This window comes from Marmota marmota, unplaced genomic scaffold, assembly GCF_001458135.2.
Source record: "Marmota marmota marmota unplaced genomic scaffold, marMar, whole genome shotgun sequence".
NCBI lineage: Eukaryota > Metazoa > Chordata > Mammalia > Rodentia > Sciuridae > Marmota > Marmota marmota.
Genome location: NW_026000142.1, coordinates 32,566,163 through 32,584,690, shown reverse-complemented (window position 1 = coordinate 32,584,690; position 18,528 = coordinate 32,566,163). Strand labels below are relative to the sequence as shown.

The window sequence follows — 18,528 nt, the reverse complement described above, 5'->3', positions numbered from 1 at the left end:
CTGAATCCTCGGGAAATAAAACTTTGGGGTACCCCTGTGTGAGCAGGGCATCACCATGGTCCTTTAAATGAACTTTCACTCTTATACCTGTGAGCATAAAATGGGTGTGGTCTTTCCTATTTCTGGGATGCCCTTAAGTCATTTTCCTATTATCCCTATGTAAGTATTTAACAATTCTTTTGGGGCTGTAATCTCTTCAACAACCACACCTTTTTTTGGCTAAACAGCAGGTTTTTTTGTTTGTTTGTTTGTTTTTTAATAATCTCCCTTCTCTGCTTTCTAATCCCAATTCTCATAGTAAACCTGGCTAAATGCTGCCAACAATAACCATACCACTGCCTGAATGCTGGGCTGCCTTAAAATTTCCTCCACCAGGTTCATTAGTCCATCATCATTACATTTACTTTTATTGACAGTCTCAGGACCTGGGTAAAATGTAAGTAACTTCTTGGCAAAAATATAACATGAATGACCTCTAATCCAATTCCAATAGAGCCCTGTTCTCTTTGAAACCTCATGAAAACACAGTCTGTGATGTCTGCATTCCTGTTGGCATTCTGGACTTTTGAGCTCCCACCAGAATTGCCCATTAAACTCTGCTTACTAAATTCTAAGTCATATGTAGCCTGCATCTCCAGATTTTTCCAAACTCCTCCTGCATACCAGTTCCAAAAGCATCTAACATGGTCAGGTTAGTCATAACCACAATCCCATTCCAGTTTCTATGTTAGATAGCTTTATATTGCTGTGACAAAATACCTGACATACCCAACTTAGAGGAGAAAATTTATTTTAGGCTTATAGTTTTAGAGGTTTAGTCCATGGTCAGCTTATTCCATAATTCTGGGGAAAAAGGTGAAGTAGAACACCATAGTGGAAGGGCAGTGGTGAAAGAGAGCAACTCACTTTATGGTAGCTAGAAAGCATAGAGCAAGAGGGGAAAGAGCCAGAGGGGAAATGTACCCTTCCAGGAAACACTCACAGTGACCCCCTTCCTCCAGCCATGCCCTACCTGCCTTCAGTTATCATCCTAGTTTGGATGCACCCAGACTAACTAGTCCATTCAAACTAGGATGGACTGATAGGTTACAGCTCCTGTAATCATTTTATCTCTGAATATTCATGCATTAACACCAGAGCTTTTGGGGGCCACCTTTTATCCAAACCATAACATTTACTATATTTAGAGTAGACAGATTTGAGAGCTGATTATTGGATAGCTCCTTAACCATAAGCTGGTCATGTGTTCCCCAATTATCATTCATAGCTGAACAAAGGATTAGAAAGATTAAAAGGTTTTGTTGGATTTTTATATGCTTTTTTCTTGGTTTTTGGCTAACAGCAAATGACATTGGCAGAAAGTAAATATTTTACATGAAAGTTTTAAGAAGAAAATTTATCAACCATTTACCTTTGAAAGGATTCTTTGATGGTATCAATTACCTAGCAGGAGTGAATTATGAGAATATAAATATATATAGATATTTCATTATGAACTGGTATAGATTTATGAAAGCTATACATTTTTTAAAAAGTCTGAAAAATTACTGTTTAGGAATGGTGTGAAGAGGGAATCAGTCTTAGGGAATCATTAAAGACCAAGCACTACTTGATATCAATATTTAACTCAGTTAAAAAAAAAAATCATGGTTTTGATATATATGAATGATCTGAGAGTGACAAAATGAAAAATATTTTCCACTTAAAACTCTTTAAATATGTAGTGTTTCATTTCTACCTCTAAATTTCCTGGTAAAATATAAAAGATATTTGAAAGAAATTTCTTCAACATATTATTTAGTGGACATAAGTTAACTAGGCTTTCTTTTTTGGGGGGTGGGGGCATTCAGTGGATTGAACCCAGTGATACTTTATCATTGAGTCACATCCCCAGCCCTTTTTATTTTTTGAGACAGGGCTTCACTAAATTGCAAGGGCCTCTTAAAGCTGCTGAGGCTGATGGGGAACTTGTGATCCACCTGCCTCAGCCTCCCAATTTGCTGGGATTACTATAAGCTTAGCTAGGCTTTTTTTTTTTTGTGTGTGTGTGTGTGTGTGTATGTTATTTGTAATTATTTAAAAATCCCTAATTATATTGCAATCATATATACATACATATGAATAATTTCCCAAAATTTTAACTTGACATTGCATAGATAATACCACCATGACTTATTATTTTGATAAAAATGCATTGAAATTCTAAGTATTGGGCTGGGGACGTGGCTCAAGCGGTAGCGTGCTTGCCCGGCATGCATGCAGCCCAGGTTCCATCCTCAGCACCACATACAAACAAAGATGTTGTGTCTGCCGAAAACTAAAAAATAAATATTAAAATTCTCTCTCTCTCTCTCTCTCTCTCTCTCTCTCTCTCTCTCTCTCTCTCTCCCCCTCTCTCTCCCCCTCTCTCCTCCCTCCTCTCTCCTCTCTCTCTCCTCTCTCTTAAAAAAAAAGAAAAGCTAAGGATTACTTCAAAGTAATATTCTATTTAAATGCTCTCAATCCTCAGCATCAATTTATATTGAATAGAAATAGCAGTTATGTTCTATAACTTATGGATTTTTTCTAATTACTGTCTTTTCTATACTCATTTTGTGTCTTAAAAACATACAGAACACAGATTTGCAGTATGCTTCTTTGGGATGAAAGTAAAAGAAAAGAACAATCTACCTCCATGGGGCATATTAGAATTGAGGCATGACCTAGTGTCATTGAGGCCTTTAGACATGGAACAACTTATAGCCTGATTGGCTTCTGATTCAAATCTATAAATTAAGGGCTGTGGTGGAAGAAATGCAGCCATTTAAGGGCCATCATACAAGAAATTCAGCCCTTTAAAGATCTGGCTTTTACTGTAAAAAAGGTCTTGATATTATTTAGCATTTATACTTGATGATATATCTTAATTGTTGTATGTTTTTTTTTTTTTTTTAGTTTTAATGGGGTCAGATAAATGGCATTAATTTTTAAAAGCAACCTCCCTTCTAAGTGAGCATATTTTGTTAACTGTATTATGAATTTTGTAGTAGTCTCTAGCATGTACCACATACTAACTTGGTGACGTGATTAATGAACAGTTTCAGATGCACTTTATTTAACAGTTTAAGGGATTGATGTTGTCTTTCCATGAAGGAACATTTAGTATTTTGTCTATGTTTTCTTTTGGTGACATCACATTATTAAAGTAACCCAGAAGATATCCGGTTATAGTTAAGGCTATAAAACAACAGAGAATTATTTCTTCATTAGTGGTGTACTTCCTCTTTTAATTTGAATACACAAATTTTGAGAGAGTGTGTTTTATACAATTTTTGGATCATAACATTCTTTTTCCCAAATATTTTTGTTTTTAAAGCATTACCTTTTGTTAATAATTTTATAATTTTCAAATATCTGGTGACAATTCATCTAATGTCCCCACGTTGCCTCAAATCACTAAGTACTTAAATCAAAAGTAATTTGATAAATCACTGCTCCAGTAAGTTTCCCTATGTAAAATGTTCCTGTAGAAGACTTTAATTGCTAGTGTGGTATAGGGTATATTCTTTGATATTTATTTTAGACCTTAGAACATATATCCAGTTTATCTGAACATTTTATCTGAACATAGTTGTGCATAATTGGGCCCTTATGTATCAAACATAATTTCATACCATAAATGTTTAGTAGGCTTTTTGTAATATAGATGTAGAATCACTCCTTGTTTAACAAAATTCCTTCATACATATCCTAGGATGGGCTAAGAGGATCAGCTTTTATGAAACAAATTTAGATTCTAGATATCAGTTCTACCTTATTCTATTTTTATCAATCTCTATCTCTCTGACCTAAATTGCCTTTGTTATAAAAAGTAAAGAATCACTGTATGTATTGCATGGTAATACATTGCCTTGAAATTCCTTCTTAATTTTTTTAAATGTAAAATGAAGACCTAGATATATCCCAGAAACAGGACATTTATCCAGAATGTGTTTAATTTGAATTTTTTTATATTTAATAGCTCAAAAATTAAATTGAGATTTAGGTATGAGGCTTGCTTTAATTACTCATAAAGTTTTTTTTGTCTGTTCTTTCCAAATATAGTTAGATTCCATAGTAATGATTTCAACAAATAATTTTACTATCGAAATTAAATATTTTAAATGATACAATTTATCTTAAGGACTGGTGTTGTGGCTCAGTGGTTGAGCACTTGCCTAGCACATGTGAGGCACTAGGTTTGATCCTTAGCACTACATAAAAATAAATAAATAAAACAAAGGTATTGTGTCCATCTACAACTAAAAATATTAAGAAAAATTATCTTAAATTCAATTTGAACTTCAGGATTATAATATAGCATGTGGAGTTTCATCCCAGTATTGTTATGTAATTCTTGGGCATTTTAGAATTAATGTCTTCCACTAAAGTAATAAGATAAATATAAGGAAGCGTTTGTGTGATTTACTTTTTTATTTTTATTTATTTATTTTTGCATTAAGAATGTCTTCCTTGGCACTTAGTGAAGATGAGATAAATGCAAATCATAAGGTCTTTTTCTCTCCCAATACAAGACATTTTTCTGTTTTTATTGTGATTTATCTTTGCTTATATTTCTGTCTCCTCTGGCACATATAATATGTTCAATAAATTCTTACAGGAGTGATTCACAATTCAGAATATAACAAAATATTTACTCTGTATTATTTTATAATGATAGTTTGTAATTTCAATATGAATGTAATTTTATCTAATTTATGAGATATTAAGAGTTTACACTAATTTATGTCATCTTCAATTTAGAAATATTTTCCAGTATACTGTGGGACTTAGAGGGGAAAATGGTATTGTCCCTGCTTCCCCGTGATATTTCCAAGCTATCGCTGGATTAGGGGGAGACTTTAGGCAGTATCAGTAAATTGGAAGCTTAGCAGTTTTCCTAGTCAGCAGCAAAAAAAAAAAAGACCAGAAAAAGTCTGTAACAAGTAAAAATGGAAGGTAAAAGACTAGAGAGACCAAAGAAAAACTAAAATGAATTTTGCTACTGATTTGATTTTGAAGGGGAAGGGAAAGGCATAAAGATTTCATGACTTTCAAATTTAGATAATGGAGAATTATAAAGCCCTGATCAGGGAAAGCAGAGAGTGAATAAATAGGGAGAACTGATCAATTATTTTAAATAAATTTAACTTAGAGGAAACAGCAAGTAGAGAAATGTATAGACAAGAGTAAAATACTTCAATGTTTATGATTCAGAGACAGGAATCTGGATATCATATTTGAGACATAAAGGTTATAGCTGAATAAAGCAGTATAATGCTTAATTTAAAATGATTCTAGGAAAATGAAGTAACATGGCCAAGATACCTGAGATGTTAAAGATTAGAATTTTCACTTTTCCAAAGTGAAGATTAGAATTTTCTTTTCTTTTCTCAATTCATTTTGTCCAAATTTCTTATATTTAGTTGAAGATATAGGGGTGTGTATGTAAAGACATACCTGTGTGTGTGTGTGTGTGTATGTATATATGTATGTATATATTTTCATGAAGAGTACAGTAAAAGAAGAGGCTAGATGGCTAATGCATCTATTTTAGATGCAAAGGGATAGAAAAGAACATTAATGTTGGTAATCATAATATTTTTAATATATATTTCTAAATTTGTTGATGGACTTTTATTTTATTCATTTATTTATTTATATGTGGTGCAAAGAATTAAACCCAGTGCCCCACACTTGCCAGGCAAGTGCTCTACCATTAAGCCACAACTCCAGCCCTAGATAATATTATTTTAACAATCAGGAAAGAAGGGGCATTTTCATTCTAATATTTTGTTTAAGCTACGGCAGTTGTATTAAATGTTATCTTTTAAGTAGTCAAGCTTGTATTGTGAAATGTGTTCCTCATAAAGTATTTAAACGCTTTCCATAATTGAAACTCTCTCATGAATTATGAACTTTTTCATGTTTTTTAATGCCAAGCACTTTTACTAGAATCTCTACCAACAAAATCACAGCAAGAAAACCTTTATCATGTAATTATTGTAAAATCAAGGCATCCATGATAAATTATTGTTTTAGAAAAATTTTCATCAGCTGCCATTAAGCTATTACTTTAATCAAAAACAACAACAACAACAAAATTGAACTTAAAGAAGAACTTGAATAGCTGATTTGTTTGAATGAGAAGTTCATTATCTTCCATGTGAAAAATATTCAATATATTCAATATTTAATAGTTGTCTTCTTACCTTCCAGATAGGTCTTATGGAGAGTGCATTCTAAAGCAGTCTAAAACCAGTTGTAAATAATTATTGTGGTTATCCTTATACAATATTTTCTTTACTAATTCTTCCTCTAAATCACATAAGCAAATAAAGATCGTTTTATCTGTCATATATTTATTTGGAAGTTAAGTTTAAAAGGAGAAAAAATTATGTTTTGTTCTTCCCCACCCTCATTGATGGAAAGTTTCTTTTAATTAGTAATATTTCAGATACTTCTGATGTAGTATAACTGACAGCACTTGATTACTGTCTAATTGGGAAGCACTATTCTTACAGCTATCTAACTGAAGAGAGGGGAAGAGGAAGAGGAAAATGAGATAAAAATGAGAATTTGATATTGTGAAATATTCCATAATTTTATAACTAAAAAAATGCTTAGAGCAGTTCCTTATATATTTTGGATATTAATCCCTTATTAAATGTGGCTTGAAAAAAACATGCAATTCTTACAGAAAACAATTCATTAAAATTAGTGTTTTTCTTTATTCACCCTTTATTTTCCAAATATAATTTTTTAATATTCTGCATATTCTCCTTAATATATTTTCTTTCTAGTTACTTTGTTTTCTAGAATTTTTAGATATCAGAATATTTTTTTTTATTTGCAAAAGACAGTAGGAAGAAATTTTTACTTTGGTTAAGTGTGTATATTTTCTGAAATCTTGGCTGAATTTCACTTTTAATATAAAATTTTGGCCTCAAATATTACCCAACATTATTAAAAGGAGAATTCTTTCAGAAAAAAAAAGTAGTTTTTATACACATTTACCTTCTAAAAATAATGCTTCTCATTACCAGTTTAAAACAAACATCCAGAAACCACCCAGAAGGTAAACATAAAGTAATTTCATAAACACAGAAAGAAAACACCCCTTGTTTCAGATAGGCACACAAAGTATATATGTAAGGTTTACCCCAGAAGTGTTCCTTATAAATTTTACATATTGGCTTCTGTGACCTTTCTTTGTGCAGGGGGAATTAGTTGTGTCAATCTTTAAGTGCAATATACCAACCTCCTATTGAATTGCCTCAGAGCAGAAAGGAATGGTAAAAACATTGCCGCTATCAGCATGGTCAAACTCAAGGTAGGGGTGATGGGGTATTAGAAAAAGATACAGACAGACAGATATGAAGAAAATAGCTGGGATTAGGTAGAGTGCTGCTCTCTGATGGAGAAGAAATAGTTAAAGAAGTATTCCAGCAATCTTTACTTATATGTGTCTCATTATCTGGTTAAAGACTTATGGAAGCATTATTCTCTGTACTCAGGAAAGTTATAGAACTAGAAACATCTATGCAACTTTTCCACAGTTGCAATGTTCAATGTTAAGAGGTTTGTGTAGTGCTCAAGGAGGCCCATTGTTTAAAATTAGTATGAAGTAGGTAGGCTCAGGAGTAGCAGAGCTGGTGAAACATTGTGGTTGTGTAACATGAGAATTCCTCTATCCCTGGGAACAATGTGCCTGAGATCAAGATTGAAGCTGATAAGACTCTTTCACACAGCCTCCTCTGGCAGGGTGTTACCATATAGCCAGGCATCCTGTGCCTTGCACAGAAACATTCCCAGGCAGCAGGTGCCCAAAGCCATGAGATCATCAGAGACACCCAATCTCAGTCACTGCTCTCCCATTCTCTGTCACCGCTCTACAAAAACATGGTGCATCCTTCTGAGTATGAAACATAACAAAGCATATTAGATAAGGAAAGATACAGAGCTTTTGTAGCTAACATAAAGCAAGTTGGTGGCTAAAACCAAGATGGACTCTGTGAGCCAGGTCACTCAACATGACTGGGCATTTAGCTGATATGGAGAGACCCTGTAGTGTGCTGGCTTCAGGGGTCTCAATGTATGGAACTTTTGATTCTCTATTCTTTCTCTTTATTACCATAACTAGTTCAACAGTTTGACTCTAGTAACTCTTATAGAAACAGACCAAAAAATCTCTTGCTCAGAAGGAAAAAGTTATTTAAATTCCATGCCTTGAAAGTTAGTTTGTAAAGTATCTCAAGTAACCAAGTGAATTGATATAAATGGATAAATATTTGAGAGAAAATCTCTGGAATCTAAATAAAAATAAGAGGAGGAAGCCAAGAGGAGGAAGCCCCTAGAATAGGAAAGCCAGTCACCAAACTAGCCTTTTTCACATGTAATCTCATTAATCCTTATAGTAACTCAATGGAGTATTAATATTACTCTTTTACATTTTAGTAAATGGAGGCACAGAACACGTTTATCTCATATGTGAAAAAAGTGATATGACTTAATTTTTTAAATCTAAGTCCTAGATTACTTCTGCTTTTCCTCTGCCCCATTGGATATTTCTCTGAGTTGAGTATAGTGAGGCAACTTGATAGAACATACACTGTATAACGGAAAATGCCCATTTCGTATTTATCAGCAATAATTCAAGTTCAACAGATATTTTGATCTACTAAACCCACTAGAAACCCAATGTACTTTTAAAGATACAGGTGTTAATAGAATAAGAAAGAAATATATTAAAATATCCTTAAGTTGACTTTCTGGAAAATATAAATTAATTTAAGTGTTATATGAAAATATAGATGAACAAACTCCTAAAAGTCCTATTGTCTTTGAAATTGAGAGTTTTTTCAATTTATATGTGTCTTTACATACATGTACATTTGTATGTGTAACTATAAAAATGGAGAAATGGCATGGGAGACAAAGTAGATTAAAAAATGTATGAGGGCTATAATTTAATTCCATCAATATAATAAATATGAAAATAAGTATAAATGTAACAAATGAGATCTATATTAATAAGGTTTGACTCTAGTGACTCTTAAAGGCTTTTAGAAGTTTCAGCAATTAATTCTTTGGTCTATAGAGGTAGAACTTTTGGGGTTAGAAATAACTATTTATGGAAGAGGACCTATAGGAACTAGAACTTTATATTTATTCACATGCACTAAAACTCATGAACCAGTCAGGGAGCTTCAGAAGAAAATTAAGTACCAAAATACTTTCTCTTGACTAGTGCTATCCTAAAAACATTTGAATACAGCAGGTAGGATTCCTTTAATGAAGTAGAATCTTCTGTCAGTCTACTAAAGATGTGATGGGGAAACAGGCCCAAGGAGATTTTCCAATTTAATCTTTTCACTATTATCAAAGATGATCAGATTTTTATCATATCTATTGACATATCCTTTTCATCACAATTGTAACTATTGATGTTTTAATTTTTATGGTCTTTTATCTGGGGCACAGGAAAAACAAATGAAAGCTTTCCTATGTTTATTTTCTTTACTGTTGTAGAGTAGAAATAAGTATAATTATTTAATTCTGGCTAAATTTATCTATTTCTTCATTGTATCTTCCTCTTTATCTAAATATTTATTTTACTTTACTTAAAAATTTATTGAGAAGATGATTTTTCATGGTCCAGAAGAAAAGCTTAGTTCTCTTTTTGGAATCTTCACTGTATAGTTTCAAGCTTAGGAAATAGTGGCTGTTTTGTTTTTGTTTTTTCCCTTCACATTTTTAGCTGTGTTTCAGAAAAGTGTTCTCTTGAGACTCTTCAAACCAAATGAAAACGTACCTCTTCACAGCAAAGGAGCTTAGGAATTAAGAGTTTTAGTTCTATTTTCAAGCACATGATGAAGTATCTACCTTGAGAAATGGAAAGATCAAAGATCTTAAAATGTTTCATTTCCATCTAGTGTCTTTCTTGGAACCCAAACATACGTAAAGATGATTAGCCAAAAATAATTTCCGCACAATGATTCTAGTGGAGGAAATGAAATGTCTGAGATGCTGGAAAAAGCAAGACAGTAGTATTCTGTTTCTAACAGATTCCACCTTCTACCTTCACAAAGTTTCTGTACATTTTAGGGGAAAAAGTGAATTCAAATGGGAGACTACTAAGAAATTACAGGATTTTTTTGTTTTTTTTCTCCTGTCTCACTGGGGGTACATGAATATCTATGGCATTCAAGGAAAGACAGATGAACAAATGGTGTTCTTATTGCACTCACAGATATTTATTGAATTCCTATGCCTTGAACATATCTCTATTCTTTCAGAGGCCCAGTAACTAGAAATCCACCTCCATTTTCTCTTTTATTTCCCCCATTCTGTGAAATCTTGGCAGCTTTATCTACGTAAAGTAGAATTTTGATCAGTGAACAATGAGAAAATATCATTGTGGACATCTGTTATTTTCTAGGCACCATGCTAGGTGTTTTACAAACAGTTTTCTTCCATCATAATAGCAACACTGTGCTGAGATGCTGTGTTCATTATGAGCTGATACTCAAAATTATCGAATACCCTCAAGGAGAATTGAAATTCCATAGTGTGCCTTGCTAGGTGCTCCTTGCATTTTTCATCTATTTTTTCACTTTTACTCTTTCATTTCCTATGTTATATTTTTGCCAGACTAGTTTATGCACTCTTCTTGAAGAATAAAATCTATTCTTTCCTACTCAAATTTTTGGGTTTTGTTTCCATGGCATCATGGATTATACTCCCAAATACTATTAGTTTACTAAACCAAATGTTAGTTTCAATTATAGTGAATGTATCTCTTTTGATGTGATTACTCAACCTTTATCCCACAATTTGACTGGAAGTTTTTTTTTTTTTTTTTTTTTTCACAGCAAGGGAATTCTTTTAGGGGTAATGTTTATTTATCTCTATATAGAGAATTCACTTTATTTATTTATTATTTATTATTTCTCTCATGATATGGTTTTTAATTTGCAAGAGTTGGTCCATAGAGGTATTTACTGAGTTGCATTGGATTAAATCTATCTGCAAAGTACTTTACTAATTAAGGAAGGCATTAGTTGAAGCCATATACTAATAAATTAAGGCAAAATCACATGTGCTTGAAGGACACAAGAAAATACAAGGCAAAGTCTTTGTCCTTAAATAATTTATGTTCTTTCAAATAAAGGCCAAATTACACAGTGTAGTCAAGTGGCCAAATGACCATAGTTTAAAGGGACATTTTATAAGTGCAAAATGATTCGAGTTCTAAGTTAAGGCATTCTGATTAAATTTTGCATAATGAACATTATTCTACTTGTAAATTTAATTAGGAAAACAATAAAGTGGTGATAATAAAGTTAGATTTTGAGTTAGATAGCTCTACATTAGGAAAATTTCTGGAAATTTATTTTATTTTGTTTTGTCCTGAACAACAGAAATAGTAATAGTTTAACTAGGTCTTTACAAGTTCACATACAAAATATATATAAAGTAGTTAGAATCTGGCAATTGTCACTCAACTATACAGGCAAGCAGTAGCTTTTATCAGGAATTTTAGAATATTAATTCAACAGTTGTGTATGTGAAAGTTTAGAAATAGTAATTTTTGTCAGAAATTTGAGTTTAGTACAATAAAACCATAAAGGTTTGTGATACTGGGTTCTTAAAAAGAGTGGCAGGAGAATGAAAATGAAAGGAAATGTATTGTGGACATGTGAAAAATAGAAAGTCTGGTGGCCCATTTTCAGAATACAGTATTTAGCCTTAAATGTAAAATTGGAATGTAAGAAAGACACCAGGAGGGAAGAGCAAAGTGGAAAGTTACAAGCAGTTAGCACCACAGTGTGACAAATTCATAGCCCCTTGATAAACAGGAGGTGAGGGGGAAGGGTGGACCTAACTAAAAAAGATAAAATACATCCCTGCCAAAGTGCACTTGCCCCAAGAAAGACTTCCCACCACAAGGGAACAAAGGGAAGTAGGGACAACTAAAGGTACATTTCTTTAAATAACCCAATAGGAGACAATCCAAACTAGGTAACATTTGGGAAGATCTTACACCCCATAGTACTCAGCCACTGAGGAACTGGGAGAGGGACCTTGATCACTAGGGATTAAAATGCAGATTGTAACTGTTTTGAGTATGCCTGCTCTCCCAGACACCCAGTTTTGTAAGACTGTCCATTAAAACCCTTGCTATCTCTGTACCTTTTGTCTCTCAGTTCATTCTGTGTGTTTGGACAGGTGACATTGAAGCAGAAACATCTATCAGGTTCATTATCATGAATGGAGTTAATCCAAGATGTCAAGAAAAGAGAGTGTTGAGCTTGAACAACAGAAAACATATTAATTGCACAGGTTGAAATAGAAGCAGGAGTTCAATTTATGATAGCTGATGCTGAGGTAGGGTAGTATTAAATCTGATGTTTGCCTGACACATAGGAATCACTCAGTGAGCATTTGCTGTTGGTGAATGGCATAAGAGAGTCCTCTACTAATCATTGACAAAACTATTTTTTTGCTTTTATTTAATGATTATACATAGGTATTATTAAAATGCAACTTGGATATCATATCATGAAAGAAAATGAAGGAAATATAAGTAAACTTGGCTGTAATTGTCTTCAACACTGAATTATTATTTAGTTTTAAGTGACTCGCACTTTTATCATGGACTTAAATACAAGTTGTCTTTTAACTAGAAAGACAATGACATTTCAAAATATTTTTATTTTACCAATGACTTAGCAAATTGGTGAAGACAGTCATTACTTTTTAGCAGGGGCACTGATAAGGACTCCAGTTATGTGAGAATTTTGAAATTAGATCCAGTTGTATCTACAATTGTTTGTATTATATAATGGTTCAATTAAGACTATCATACAAAATAGCTATGACAGACTTTGTGAAACAAAAGCAGTATTTGAGATGCAAAGACATGTTTCTTCAAGCTTGGTACACATTTTGCTAACTACTAACCTTATGCCAATTGGCTTTTAGTTACCAAGTGTCATTCATACAGATCTGATAACCTGAGTAAGGTAATGAAATGTCCTCTGCCTCCTCTTTGCTGTCAAGTTTAAAATCCCCAGATGTTTAAAATAACATGATCTTGATGCCAGAATAGCAACAGGGTCTCAAAAATAGGATTGAGATAGGCAATTTCCTATATTCAGAACTTAAAAGGAAGGGTCCACCCACATAGATAGTGAATCTTGAGCTGAGTCAAGGTTATACTTAGATTTAAAGTCAATGGTTTATGACTAGTGTAGTTGAGGAGTGATGTGGAATGATATAATTCACAAATTAATTGCAAAGGCAGAAATAATCTTATTTTCAGCAAGAAAATAAATGTGACCAGGTAAGAATTTGTGCTGGAAAGTTGCATGTATGATTAGTAAGAGTAGTTAGATAACCTATCTACCAGTGATAGGAAGAATGTCAGGATGGTCCCTAAAATTCCTCACACTTTATTGCACACTAATTGTATAATCCTCTCCATTTGAGTGTAAGCTGGACTCATGAATAAGGTAGGTTATCAATTCCCTGACAGTCTTATATTTTATGGCAAAGGCAATTTTGCAGATATAATATGTGCTACAATCTGTTGACTTTGGAGATTTATCCAGACATAGTTGTGTAAGCCTTTAGAAAAGACAACAGGAGCAGATGCTATTCCCAAGATGACCTTAAAGAGGCCAACTTCCATGCTATAGAGATGACCACATGGCAGGGAACAGAAGGGAACCTTTTATAGTGGGGAGCCTACCATGAGGAGCTAAATTCTGCCAAAACCCTGAATGAGCTTGGAAGACACCAAGCTGTGAATGACAACATAACCCAACCAACACCTTGATTTCAAACATCTAAAACCCTGAGGAGAGAAAATAATGATGTCATTCCTGGATTTCTACCTTCCAGTTAGTATGTGATGAATTTTTTTTTTGTTATTTTAAGCCATTAACTTTTTAATAGGTTTTAACATAACAATAGGAACTAATATACTGCTCATATATCTGTATCTTTGTACCCAGTAACTCTGTGGCAGGGTCAGAAAAACATTTAGGGAAATAAATATTTCCAAATTTGAAGTTTAAATAATTCAAGTATATCCACCAAACTTTATAGACCAGTAGTGAAAAGGAAATTATCAGGATATAGAGTATCAATCATAAATAAATTAAATATATATAATTTTGATGGTATGATCATTATGAAGTTGGATTTAATAACTATGTCAGATGGAGTAGTGCTTCAGAACCTGTCCAAAACTGATATCAATTTTTTCCCACCATTGCAAACCCTGACTTTTATGCATATAAGAGAAATGATTGCTTGTATATTATTGGAAGAATTAGCCTTTTGTGCACCTTATGTCCCAAAGATGTTCTCTAAGAAAGATGAATTTAGAGGATTGGATGAGTGACATCAGAGCAGAGAGAAAAAACATTGTGATGGCACGTGGCATTGTCAGCACACTGAAGGAAGGGTTGAGCGATGGCTAGAAGCGGAGAGCACATTCTGGAGCAGGTTTCAAGCTCCTTTGTGGTGGAATGTGCAGCAGAGAGAAATCAGTAATGAGCAGCAGTGTCAGGCGGCATTTCTGGCAGAGCAACCAGCAGTTACTTGGAGGTTAATGGCAGTCACAATGTAGCAGCCTCAGCACCAGGCCAGAGCCAAGTAGAATTAGCATTGTGATTTTCTTCCCTGGGTGCATGTAGGACACCTACCAGAGAGGCCCCTGGCATTGTATTTGGAGTGTGACCTAACAGGGGCTGAGGTCTGACGATTTCACTGGCAAGGGCTCTCAGATTGTCAAATTTGGGTTTGGATTTTTAAGGTGACATTTACTACCTGCTTTCATTGCAGTTCAGAAGCAATGGTTTATCCTTGTTCAAAAATAACTTGGCCATGCAGCTCTTTTCTTATGGTGAAGATGATTTAAGGCACACTGAGAAGTGAATGCGGTGACTGTCTAGGATCCAGGAAATCATTAGACTGTTTTTGTTTCTCTTCAGATTATCCCAGCCTCAAGAGAATAATGCTGCTACCATCTTCTTATCCTCACATCACATGCTGATTCAGAATCTGCACACTTTCAGGGGACTTAAAATTTCTTTTATTCATTTCATGTTATTCCATGGCTTTTGGTATTTCTTATTGTTCTGCTGTCTTTTCTGCTTTCCATTTAAATGGAGAACCCTGCCTGCTGTCTGGCTTCTTCCTGACCTGTCTTTAGGATTCCCATCTTGACACTCCTTTCAGGTGCCACAGCTTGTCCCTTCCTAAGCACCAAGCTGAGAGGATCTCAGGATTTACTACTTATCTCAGGTTCAGACCTCTGACAGGTTGCTTGTCAGCAATGTATAGAGTACTTAGATACATTTATGTCACAACTGTATTTTAGGCCTACTCATATATCTTTTTGTTAAAAATAATCAACTGATAGTCACTCTTACCTGTATTAGAATGAAAGTTTATCATGTTCCTGTCTTATTTTTAATATACGTAATCTCCTATACCATATATATACTCCAATGTAAATAGCATATTGTGTGTGTGTGTATATATATATGCATATTTTGACAATTTTAAAAATGCAATGACTTACAAGACTATTGGTAATTGTGCTTTTAAAAATAAATGTAAGAAAGAACTTAGATCCTTCTAATCTGAGTTTCTTTGTAGTTTGCATTCCTGTTAAGTGTGGGTAGAGGGGTAGCCACCCTTTAGGAAAGAACAGCAGTTTTATTCACACAAGTACTATCATTTTGCACGTTTGGTAATGCTTCTTCTATAAAACTGACTTTCATTATTCTCAGGTACAGTTTTCCAGTAAACCCTTGGCTGCTTAGATGGAGGTGACAGGATATGATTAAGAGGGCAAGCTGTGGAATCAAGATGGTCCAGGTTCAGACTTGCTGACAGTATAATAAATCCCCTTTTCCTAACTCTTAGATTCTTTACTTATAAAGTGAGAAATGGTAATAGGGCAGTTTTGAGGTGGATTAAATTAATATAATTTACATAATTATATTAAATTAATAAATTGATTAAATTTATATTATTAATATAATTATTTTAATTTAATTAGTTAATTCATATAATATTCTTAGAACAGTACCTGACATATTAAGTGTTTAATAAATATTAACAATCAGTATTGATAAATATATTTACGTTAAATTAGTCAATGTTGGTATATGGTATTCAGATTACACAATAAATTATAAAGTTTTACTTTTGTCCATAGTTTAATGCTGTATTGTGAGACCATATGTTAGGGAAGCACCTCAAATTCTTTTATGTTTTTGTTTTCCAAAAGGGTTTGGTACTTGCTGAGAAATTGTCAGCTCTCTGTGTAATTAAAATGGCTTAGAATGTGTTGCATTTTGGATTTTAACAGAAGAAAAATTGGCAGAAGATGCTGCTTCTTTTGAGGTTACTTCCAGCAAATGATACACAAGAGGAAACAACTTCTTTAAAAAAAAAAAAAAAAATATATATATATATATATATATATTATATTATATTTTAGTTGTAGTTAGACACAATACCCTTGTTTTGTTTATTTTTATGTGGTGCTGAGGATCAAACCCAGGGCCTCACATGTGCTAGGCAAGCGCTATACCGCTGAGCTACAGCCCAGCCCAAGAAGAAACAACTTCTGAATACCCCTGAATATATGATTTCAAATAACTATAAACGTGAATATTCTTCCACCTAATGAACAGAATTATATGCCTGTCACCTATAGTTACAAATTTCTATAACCACATAAAATAAGCCTAAGCTTTAAATATACACCAGAGTTGTGAAAGGCTGCACACTTCTCTTCTTCAAGAAAACTACTCTATTTATGCTTCACAGTCCCCAAAGTGCCCATATTCTATTTCCCCAAGGTTTTCATTCTGCCCTGTCCTGTCCTGAATTTGTGATAAATTCAGGATCAAGTTTCCTGGTCTTTCATATCATTACAAAATTAATTTAGCTAATTGTATTTCATCCAGATGATGTGGAGGAATACTGTATTTTTTTCAGCATAACAATCACTTTCAAAAGTGGATATAAAACACTTCAAGTCTTTACTGCTTGAGAGAAATATATATCATACTTTGAATTTAATTATGTGAAATCATAAAATATGCAAATTTCAATATACTTTCCATTAAAATTCTTACAACGTTTAAATCTCATTTTACCTTTTAAGTGAGTACTGTGATTGATCCTTATATAGGTTTAGGATCCTGAGGAAAATCCTATCTTAAAAAAAAAAACTTCCATGATTAAAGAATGATTATTTTTTAGTTTTTAATTGACATATTTGTACTTCCATTTGCAATAGAGTATATGTTCAGTATGTAATGAACAAACCAGGGTAATTAGGTTTTCATCTCCTCAAATATTATTTTATATGTGCTGGGAATTCTTCAAAATTTCTTCCTCTAGTTATTTTGAAATGTATAATTAATTATTGCAAATTATAGTTAATTTACAATGTGTTATAACATTGGAACACCATCCCTTCCAACAAAGGTATCATTATCCACTTTCTCAGTATCCCCCTTTCCATCTACCATTTCTACTTTTTATTGACCTCCGTTTTTCTCTATACTTCTATGTGATCAGCATTTTTAGCTCATTCTACTAATGAGAACATGCAATATTTGTCTTTCTGTGCTTGGCTTATTTCACTTCATATCCTGTAGTTCCATCCATGTTATTGCAAGTGACAGGATTTCATGCTTTTGTGACTTGATAATATCCCAGTGTGTATTTATCATCTTATATTTACTTATTTAATTGAATATGCAATTTAGAGCAAATGACAGGTGAGTATAAATTATTAAGCACAAGAAATATCATTTATGGGAACCTAAACTGTTAAAATATATGGAAAGAAAATGTCATTAATTAAGAAATTTATAAGCTAATGATATAAAAAGGTTGTATGGTTTAGACATTAATAAAGAATAATGAATTCAACATAAGTAATTTTTCACTTTTGCACCTTTATCGTAATATCTGTGATTCAAACGTTGTAAAATGAAATTGCTGGACTGCATAACCTGCCAAGTTATTTTTTTTCCAGTCTTTTTTTTTTTAATACTGGTGATTGAATTCAGGGTCACTTGACCACTGAGACACATCCCCACCCCTATTTTGTATTTTATTTAGAGACACAGTCTCACTGAGTTGCTTAGCAACACGTTTTTGCTAAGACTGGCTTTGAACTCTTGATCCTCCTTCCTCAGTCTCCTGAGCCGCTGGGATTACAAGTGTGTACTACCACGCCTGGCTCCTATCAATCTTAACCTCTGTGATTCTAAAATCTTTATCTCCAATTAGGTTGGAGTTGTACAATTTTGAAATTGAAGTCATATTTTACACTATTGAAATAGATTCAGAATATACATATCAATGTGAACAGGAGCTAACTATGAAAAGGCCCTGACTTGTAATGATTTGATTTAGGAGTTTTCACCTTTACAATGGTGCAAAAACAACTTGCATTCAATAGAA

General features: G+C 33.2%; 1 protein-coding gene across 3 annotated transcripts in view; it reads left to right on the top strand.

Annotated features, from left to right (window-relative positions):
- Pclo (piccolo presynaptic cytomatrix protein) overlaps positions 1-18,528 on the top strand; it is a 418,833-nt gene that overhangs the window by 92,195 nt on the left and 308,110 nt on the right. The gene's annotated exons all lie outside the window — the stretch shown is intronic.